We start from the raw sequence: 9607 nt of genomic DNA on the forward strand, positions 1-9607 counted from the left end.
TGACAGTATTTGATTTTTAAAGATTCGATAGCATTCATTGAAATATTACTAGTTATTATAAGCATAAACTACATGTAAAACAAAATGTAACATGGAAATAGTCAAAGTTTTCTAGGTGTATATAGAATAGACATAATGATTTTTAAATACCAAAAGTTGCCACAAGATTATCTTCTTAGCCCCTTAAGGTATTAGTGATTTAAGGTCTAGGTGCACCCCACTCTGAATGTGTGCTATACACTTGTTGTTGTTGTTTAATTGTTTTTTTATTTTTTTTTCCTACAAAATGAGGCTTCCATTTTTTGGCCTTTCTTTTTTTGAGCTTCATATGATCTGTGACTTGTTTCTTAGGTATTCAGAACTTTCTGAACTTTTTTGAGGCTTTTGATGACTGCTTCTATTTATTTTTTAGGTGTTATGAGATTGTTAAAATGTTTATCTGATCTTGATTTAACTTTGGTATATCATATCTGTCTAGAAAATTGTCTATTTCTACTAGATTTTGTAGTTTTGTTGAGTATAGGCTTTTGTAGTAGGATCTGATGATTTCTTGAATTTCCTCAGTTTCAGTTGTTATGCCTCCCTTTTCATTTCTGGTTCAGTTAATTTGGACACTCTCTCTGTGGCCTTTAGTTAGTCTGGATAAAAGTTTAACGATCTTGTTGATTTTCTCAAAGAACAAGCTCCTGGTTTTGTTGATATTTTGCATAGTTCTTTTTGTCTTTACTTGGTTGATTTCTGCTCTGTGTTTGATTATTTCCTGCCATCTATTCCTCTTGGGTGTATCTGCTTCTTTTTGTTCTAGGGCTTTAAGCTGTGCTGTCAAGCTGCTAGTATGTGCTCTCTCCAGTTTCTTTTTGGAGGCACCCAGAGCTATGAGTTTTCCTCTCAGTACTGCTTTCATTGCATTCTATATGTTTGGGTATGTAATGGTGTTATTTTTGTTAAATTCTAAAAAAACCTTCAATTTATTTTTTTATTTCTTTCTTGACCATATTATCATTGAGTAGAGCATTGTTCAGCTTCCATGTGTATGTGAGCTTTTTGTTGGTTTTGTTGTTATTAAAGACAAACCTTAGTCTATAGCTATCTGATAGGATGCATAGGAGTATTTCAATCTACTTATATCTGATAAGGCTTCTTTTCTGACCTAGTATATGGTCAGTTTTGGAGAAGGTACCATTAGGTGCTGAGAAGTAAGTATATTCTTTTGTTTTATGATGACATGTACTGTAGATGTCTGTTCCTTCCAATTGGTTCATAATCTCTACTAGTTTCGTTGTGTTTCTGTTCACCTTATGCTTCCATGATCTGTCTGTTGATGAGAGTGGGTTGTTGAAGTCTCCCATAATTATTGTGTGTGGTGCAATATATGCTTTGAGCTTTAGTAGGGTTACTTTTATGAATGTGGGTGCTCTTGTATTTGGAGCATGTATGTTCAGGATTGAGAGTTCGTCTTGTTAGATTTTTCCTGTGATGTGTAAAAAGTATCCTTCTTTTTGATCACTTTTTGTTGAAAATCTGTTCCATTTGGTATTAGAATGGCTACTCTAGTTTGTTTTCTGGGACTGTTTTCTTGGATGTTTGTTCCAAGCCTTTTACTCTGTGACAGTGTCTGTCTTTGTCTCTGAGATGAATTTTTGTATGCAACAAAATGCTGAATCCTGTTCACATATCCAGTCTGATAGTCAATGTCTCTTTATTGAGGAACTGAATCCATTGATGCTAAAAGATATTAAGGAATAGTGATTGTTGTTTCCTGCTATTTTTGTTGTTAGAGGTAGAATTATGTTTGTGTGCTTTTCTTCTTTTGGTTTTCTTGCATGGTTATTTTCTTGCTTTTCCTATGGTATAATGTCCCTCCTTTTGTTAGATTTTCTGTCAGTTATCTTTTGTAGGGCTGGATTTATGGTCAGATATTGTCTAAATTTGGTTTTGTTCTGAAATATCTTGGTCTCTCCATCTATGGTAATTGAGAGTTTTGCTGGATATAGTAACCTTGGTTGGCATTTCTGTTCTCTTAGAATCTGTATGATGTCTGTGCAGGATCTTATAGCTTTCATAGTCTCTGTTGAGAAGTCAGGTGTAATTCTGATTGGTCTGCCTTTATATGTTACATTCCTTTGTTCCCTTATTGCTTTTAGAATTCTTTCTTTGTTTCAAATATTCAGTGTTTTGTCTATTATGTGTCAGGAAGAATTTCTTTTCTGGTCCAAATTATTTGGAGTTCTGTAGGCTTCTTGTATGTTCATGATCATCTCATTCTTAAGGATGTGGAACTTTTCTTCTATAATTTTGTTGGAAATATTTACTCTGCCTTTTAGTTGATATTCTTTGCCCTCTTCTATACCTATTATCCTTAGGTTTGGTCTTCTGATTATATCCTGGATCTCCTGGACATTTTGGGTTAGGATATTTTTGGGTTTTGCATATTCTCTGATTGCTTTTTCTTATGTTGTCTTCTGACCCTCAGATTCTCTTTTCCATCTCTTGTCATTTTCATGCACTTCTCGAAATTCTTCATCATCACCATGAAGTATGATTTTAAGTCTTGATCTTTTCTTTCTGGTGTGTTGGGAACTACATTACTTGCTGTGGTAGGAGAACTGGGTTCTGAGGTTGCCAGGTCATCTTTGTTTCCTTTGATTGGGTTCTTGCACTTTCCTCTTGCCATCATGTTGTCTGTGATTATAGGTGATCTTTTGTCTCTGATTGGTGCTTGTCTCTCTTGTGCCTATGTGTTCTAAGGTTTTCCCTACTTTCTTTTCTAATAGTTTCAGTGTACAAAGTTTAATGTGAAGAGTTTGATCCACTTGCACTTGAGCTTTGTACAAGGAGATAGGAAAGGGTCTATTTTCATTCTTCTGCATGCTGAGTGCCAGTTAAACCAACACCATTTGTTGAAGAGGCTGTCCTTTTTCCATTGAATGTTTACAGCTCCTTTGTCAAAAATCAAGTGACCATACGTGTGAGGGTTCATTTCTGGATCTTCTATTTTATTTCACTGATCAATGTACCCATCTCTGTACCAATACCATGAGGTTTATAATACAATTGCCTTGTAATACAGCTTGAGTTCAGGGATGGTGATTCCCGCTGATGTTTTCTTGTTGTTGAGGATGGATTTTGCTATTCTATGTCTTTTGATATTCCAGATAAAAATGCACATTGCTCTTTCCAAATCTGGGTTGGAATTTTGATGGTAATTGCATTGAATCTGTAGATTGTTTTTGGTAAGATGGCCATTTTTACAGTGTTCATCCTTCCAATCCATGAGCATGGGAGATCTTTCCATTTTCTGAGATCTTCCTCGATTTCCTTCTTTAGAGGTTTGAAGCTTTTGTCATACAGGTCCTTCACTTGCTTATTTAGAGTCACACCAAGGTATTTCATATTGTTTGTGACTATTGTGAAGGGTATCTTTTTTCCTAATTTCTTTCTCTGCATGTTTGTCCTTTGAGTAGAGGAAAGGTACTGATTTGCTTGAGTTAATGTTATATCCAGCCACTCTGCTGAAGTTGTTTATCAGCTGTAAAAGTTCTTTGGTTGAATTTTTGGGGTCACTTACATATACTATCATGTTATCTCTATATAGTGATATTTTGACTTCTTCCTTTCCGATTTGCATCCCTTTGGTTTCCTTTTGCTGTTAATGCTCCGGACAGGACTTTCAGTACTATGTTGAATAGGTAGGGGGAGAGTGGGCAGCCTTGTGTAGTCCCTGATTTTAGGGGGATTACTTAAAGTTTCTCAGTGTTAATTTTGATGTTGGCTATTGGTTTGCTGTATGTTGCTTTAACTATGTTTAGGTATGGGCCTTGAATTCCTGTTCTTTGCAAGATTATACCATGAAGGGGTGTTAAATTTTGTCAAATGGTTCTCAGGATATAGTGAGATGACCATGTGGTTTTTTTCTTTGAGTTTGTTTATATGGTGGATTATTTTGATGGATTTTCATATATTAAAACATCTCTGCATCCCAGGGATGAAGTGTACTTGATCTGATGATGGTGAATAGTCATTTTGATGTGTTCTTGGATTCAGTTTGCAAGGATTTTGTTGAGTATTTTTGCATCAATGTTTATAAGTGAGATTGGTCTGAAGTTGTCTTTTCTTGTAGGGTCTTTGTGTGATTTAGGAATGAAGGTTATTGAGGCCTCGAATAATGGGCTGGGTAATGTTTCATTTGAATCTATTTTGTGGAATAGTTTGGAGAGTATTGTTCTTAGGTCTTCAATAAATGTCTGATAAAATTTTGCACTGAACCCATCTGGACCTGGTATTTTTTTGGTTGGGAGGCTTTTGATGACTGCTTCTATTTTTTTTAGGTTTTATGGTTTACCTGGTCCTGGTTTAACTTTAGTATCTTGTATCTGTTTTGGAATTCATCTACTTCCTCCAGATTTTCCAGTTTTGTTGAATATAGGCTTTTGTAATAGGATCTGATGATTTCTTGAATTTCCTCAGTTTCAGTTGTTATGTTTCCACTTTCATTTCTGATTTTGTTAATTTGGATACTCTCTTTTTACTCTTGTTATTTTTCTCAAAGAACTAGCTCTTGGTTTTGTTGATTCTTTGAATGGTTCTTTTTGTTTCTATTTGGTCAATTTCTGCTCTGAATTTGATTATTTCTTGCCATCTACTTTTCTTGGTTTTATATGCTTTCCTTTGTTCTAGAGCTTTCAACTGTGCTGTCAAGTTGCTAGTGTATGTTCTCTCCAGTTTCTTTTTGGAGGCACTTGGATTTATGAGTTTTCCTCTTATTACTGCTTTCATTGCATCCCATAGGTTTGGGTATATTGTGCTTTAATTTTTATTAAATTCTAGAAAGTCCTTAATTTCTTTCTTTATTTCTTCTTTGAGCATGCTATTATTGAGTAGAACATTATTCAGCTTCCATGTGTATATAAGCTTTTTGTTGTCTTTGTTGTTATTAAAGAGCACCCTTAGTCTATGGTGATCTGACAGGATGCATGGGAGTATTTCAATCTTCTTATATCTATGGATGCTTCTTTTATGACCGATTATATGGTCAATTTTGGAAAAGGTGAGGTAAGGTGCTAAGAAGAATGAGTATTTTTTGTTTTATGATTAAATGTCTATTAATTCCTATTGGTTCATAACCTCTGCTTGTTTCACTGTGTCCTTGTTAAGTTTCTGCTTCCATGATCTGTCCACTGATGAGAGTGGGGTATTGAAGTCTCCCACTATTATTGTGTGTGGTGCAATGTAGTTTTTGAGCTTTAGTATGATTGTTTTTATGAATATGGTTGCTCTTATATATGGAGCATATATGTTAGGGATTTAGAGTTCCTCCTGACAAATTTTTCCTGTAATGAGTAAAAAGTGTCCTTCCTTATCTTTTCTGATAACTTCTGGTTGAACATCTACTTTATTAGATATTATAATGGCTACTCCAGCTTGTTTCTTGGGGCCATTTGCTTGGAATGACTTTTCCCAGCCTTTTACTCCGAGGTAGTGTCTGTCTTGTCTCTGAGATGAGTTTCCTGTATACACAGTTTCTGCGTGCTCAGCCTAGTCCTCTCTGTGCTTTGGTTATTTACAGGTCAATATCACTAAGCCTGTGTCCCTGGATCTCCGCTGTTCAAGGTGTCAAGGGGCCTGAGTGTTTGGTCAAGAACAGCTTTATAAAGAAAAAAAGAACCACAAAACCTACATTGAGCTCATATGCACGTGCTGGAAGTGTTGCCTGGTGGTCAATTCGACTCATGTCATTTTGACCTAACAGTTCATATTGACCTTTCACATAAAGCTTTGTGGAATTTCTTTAAAGATTAATAAACTTCTCATAGAATACATAGAAGATAATAGGGATGTGATCCACAGAGAGTGACCTGCTCTGACTCAAGTTATTTATCTGTGTCAATGACTGGCAGGCATATTACAGCAACAAAAAGGAATAACCAGCAGATATGGAACAAAATGGCTACAGCTCTGTAGGATGGCACACCTCATCAAGGACATGATGACTGCGGGGCTTATGACTGCAGGGATGTTGGCAATGACTAAGTATAATGTTCTCCATGTCTGGTAAAAGGTCCAGAGTTGTTTCTTAATAGAGTGTTTATTCTCTGTGTATGGAAGTCTTTTGTAATAGAAGCCAGTAGGTAAATACTGGTAGACTCCTTTTTGCTTTATGAAGAGCACTCAGTTGCCAATTCATCAATAAATATGATATCAATAATTAGGGCATCATTTAGTTCAATATCAGTCAAAGTTGTATGCACAGAGAAGAGTTTATCAATAGTCACAAAATCTGTTTTTTGTTCTTGTCCCTAGTGGAAATTAAATATATTACTAGTAACCTTGAAGAGGGTTACTGTAATATGGCATGTGAGTTAACAACAACAATAATGATAATAATTTTATAATACTCTGCAAATATGGTGTGTGATTTCTGTAGGATGAAAACATACCAATTAGGAACTATATCTGAATTTTGTTTCAGAATGATGGGATTAAAGGCATATGCAACAACCACTTTGTTCAGTGTTACTCTTGATTCTAGAAAAACAACTTATAAAGATCCACCCTGCTTCTTCTGAGATTAAAGACATGGGCTACCATCACCCTGCTCAAATATTTTATCTTACTTATGACTCACCCCAACTTTTAAAGATTCATAAGACATGTTTGGCCTGGAGGAACCCTTTAAATTTGCTAAGACATTTTAAGTCTCTAAACTGTCTTTTAGTGTCAAACAACAAAAAATTATACCTTTTCTTTTAAAAGAAGAAAACTCAAAAGCATTTCATGCCAGTAAGGCAAATGTGCCTTTGGTAAAATATCATTTGAAATTATTATTAGTGCTTACTTTTATTTTCTCATGGCTGATATAATGAAAGGCATCTCCTGGTCTTTATAAGTTAGCTTGTATTGAATGCCCATACTGTCTAATGAACCATTGCCCCTCCTTATTTACATAGTCTCCCCTGTTTAAAGGTAATTTTTACCAATGTTGATGGCATCAACAGCTTTTCTTCTCTTCTGGAAACAAAGACAGAACCTCTTTTCCAGTGTAACACATATGCTAGTTTTAATTTTGAGGTCAACAGATCTTTAAAATATACAGAATGACTTAATTCAATAGTCTTTTTCTATTACCCAATCCCTCTCTGCAGCACTTTATTTCTCATTAGCATTTAAAATTTTAATGTTAATAAAGTCCTGTGTAATCTATCTCTGGTGGGGTATTTACTTTCCCTTTCAGTTTGTAAACATCTTTTAAAGTAGGATCAAATCTTTCTTTAATGCTTTTCTTAAAGGATTGCTTAGTTCACCTGTAATATGTTTTACAATGTAACGCACAAAAAGCTGTTTAATTTTACTGGAGCTATATGCTGAACCACTGTCAGTCTTATATAGGCATCTCCATAATAGCCACAACTTCTAATAAGTGTAGTATTACAGAAAAAAGCCCTTTCAGACCTTAAATCAGTTGTTCATTGAAATACTGAATATTTATCTATGGTATGGTGCACATACTTTATGTTTCTGAACTCTGCAAAAAGAAACACTTCCATTTGCCAAATTTCATTTCTTTGAGTATCTTTTCAGTTACTTTCTGCAAGTTGTGGAATTTGGTTATACATAAAACAAGTTGACATTTTCTTATAATTTCCTTATCTGGTTGCCAAGTGATAGAAAAAATCTTTTTTCAATCCTTTTCTGTTATCATGATGTTTCTTATAAAGTTCTGAGTTTTCTAGCATATTTTGTACAGATATCTGGTCAATTTCATCATTACCTTGTGTTCGAGGGCCTTGTAGACATATATGGGATCTGATATGTGAATTTATAATAGATGATTTCTATTTCTGGTTACTTGTTGTAGTTAAATAAAGAGTGAAGTTAATTTTTAATCATGTGAAATCAGTTTGTGTCCCGCACAACCGTCTCGCCAGCAAGAATGACGTGGCACACGAAATAGGATTCTTCTGCAGTAAAGCTTTAATGCATCTCAAGAGGCAGAGCATAAGCTTGCAACAAGTGAAGATGAAGACCCCGGACTATCTAGCCCATCCCCTTATATAGGAATCAGTCCTTACCTTGGACGTGGAGCCCCCTGATTGGTTGAAACTCATCAGGCCCTATGACGCCACGGGAGAGGCAGAGCTCAAGGAGTAGAAAGTTACCCAGCATGTGCGCACATGACTTGTTTACTCCTAACTCCAGCCGGATGTCAGTGCCATCTTGTAATGGAGAACGTGCAGGCAGGGCCCCACAAGTTTGGTGGTTTTAATATGTTAAACAAGTATTTCTGCATATTGATAGTCAGTATAGACATTATGAGATTCAGTAAAATCTAATAAAATTGTAAGAATGGCGTATGGCTCTGATTTTTTTAACTGTATTATAAGGACTTTTAGCCACTTTACTTATTTTTCCTGACTTACAACCTTCTTTGCTTGATTTATTTGCATCAATATAGAATGTACGGGCTCCAGAAGTTGGTGTCCCTTTTACTATATAAGGGAGAATTGAATCAAGTTTCTGTTTGTTATAAAATGATGTCTCTTGCTTTGGGGATATCTGTTGTTAATCTCTCCCCTCCCAAAATTACTGTAAGCTCTTTGCAAGTGTTCATTTTCTGCCTATGATGAGGCAGCATTAGTAAAAGGTCACTCAATTTATGTTGGGTCTATTTCTGCTAATTAATGAGGTCTCATCTTTCTTTCCAGAACTAATTCAGAAACAGTTCTATATAGGTCTATATTATTTTTTACTCTGCTTGTATACTAAAAACATCCATTCTAAAATATCATTTCTTTGTATAAGAATGCCTGTGGGAGAATGAGGAGAAGGCAAAAAAAATAATCAAAATACAATCCAGGTTTGGATCCAAACGGTTCACATATGCATCTTGTAATATCTTTTCTACCAGAGCCAAATCTCTCTCAGCTGCAGTTGATAATTTTCATAGACTATTTAAGTCCTTATCACCATGTAATGTTTGAAATGAACTACTTAGCTCTTGAGTAGTTAATCCAATTGCAGAAAAGTTTTAACATTAAGAGTTTGTAATTGACCCTTCCTGATTTCTATTTTCTGTGGCCAAATTCTCTGTAGACCTAGCTTATATCCTAGACAATTAATAAAACCTTCTCATATTTTTCCAGGAGCAATTTATAATCCCTGACATGGAAAAATTATCTTTCTTTAATAAACATTTTTTAATATATTTGCATGTGAGTCAGCCAATAAGATACCATCCATTTAATGATAAATTTTAAATTGGGGAAGCGGTTTGTGCATCATTTCTTATGGCTATGTACACAAGATAGAATTGTTTAACATCCTTTGTGGTAAGACTTTGCAATGATATCTCTTATTTGCAAAACTAAAATAGGTATTGAGGGCAAACTGTTGTTTATCATGTTCATGCAAAGTGATTGTTTAAAGCCACCTCTTAAATCAATTACTATGGAAAGCCACGAGTTACATAATGAAGAAGGCAATTCCAGGCTGTATAAAACATAATCATATGATTTATGCCTAAACATCTGTTAAAACCCTCCGTTTCCCTGATTTTTTCTTTATGACAAACACAAGGAAATTTCACAGGGCAGTAGATTCTTCAATGTGT

This window comes from Micromys minutus (assembly GCF_963924665.1).
Source record: "Micromys minutus genome assembly, chromosome: 6".
Lineage (NCBI taxonomy): Eukaryota > Metazoa > Chordata > Mammalia > Rodentia > Muridae > Micromys > Micromys minutus.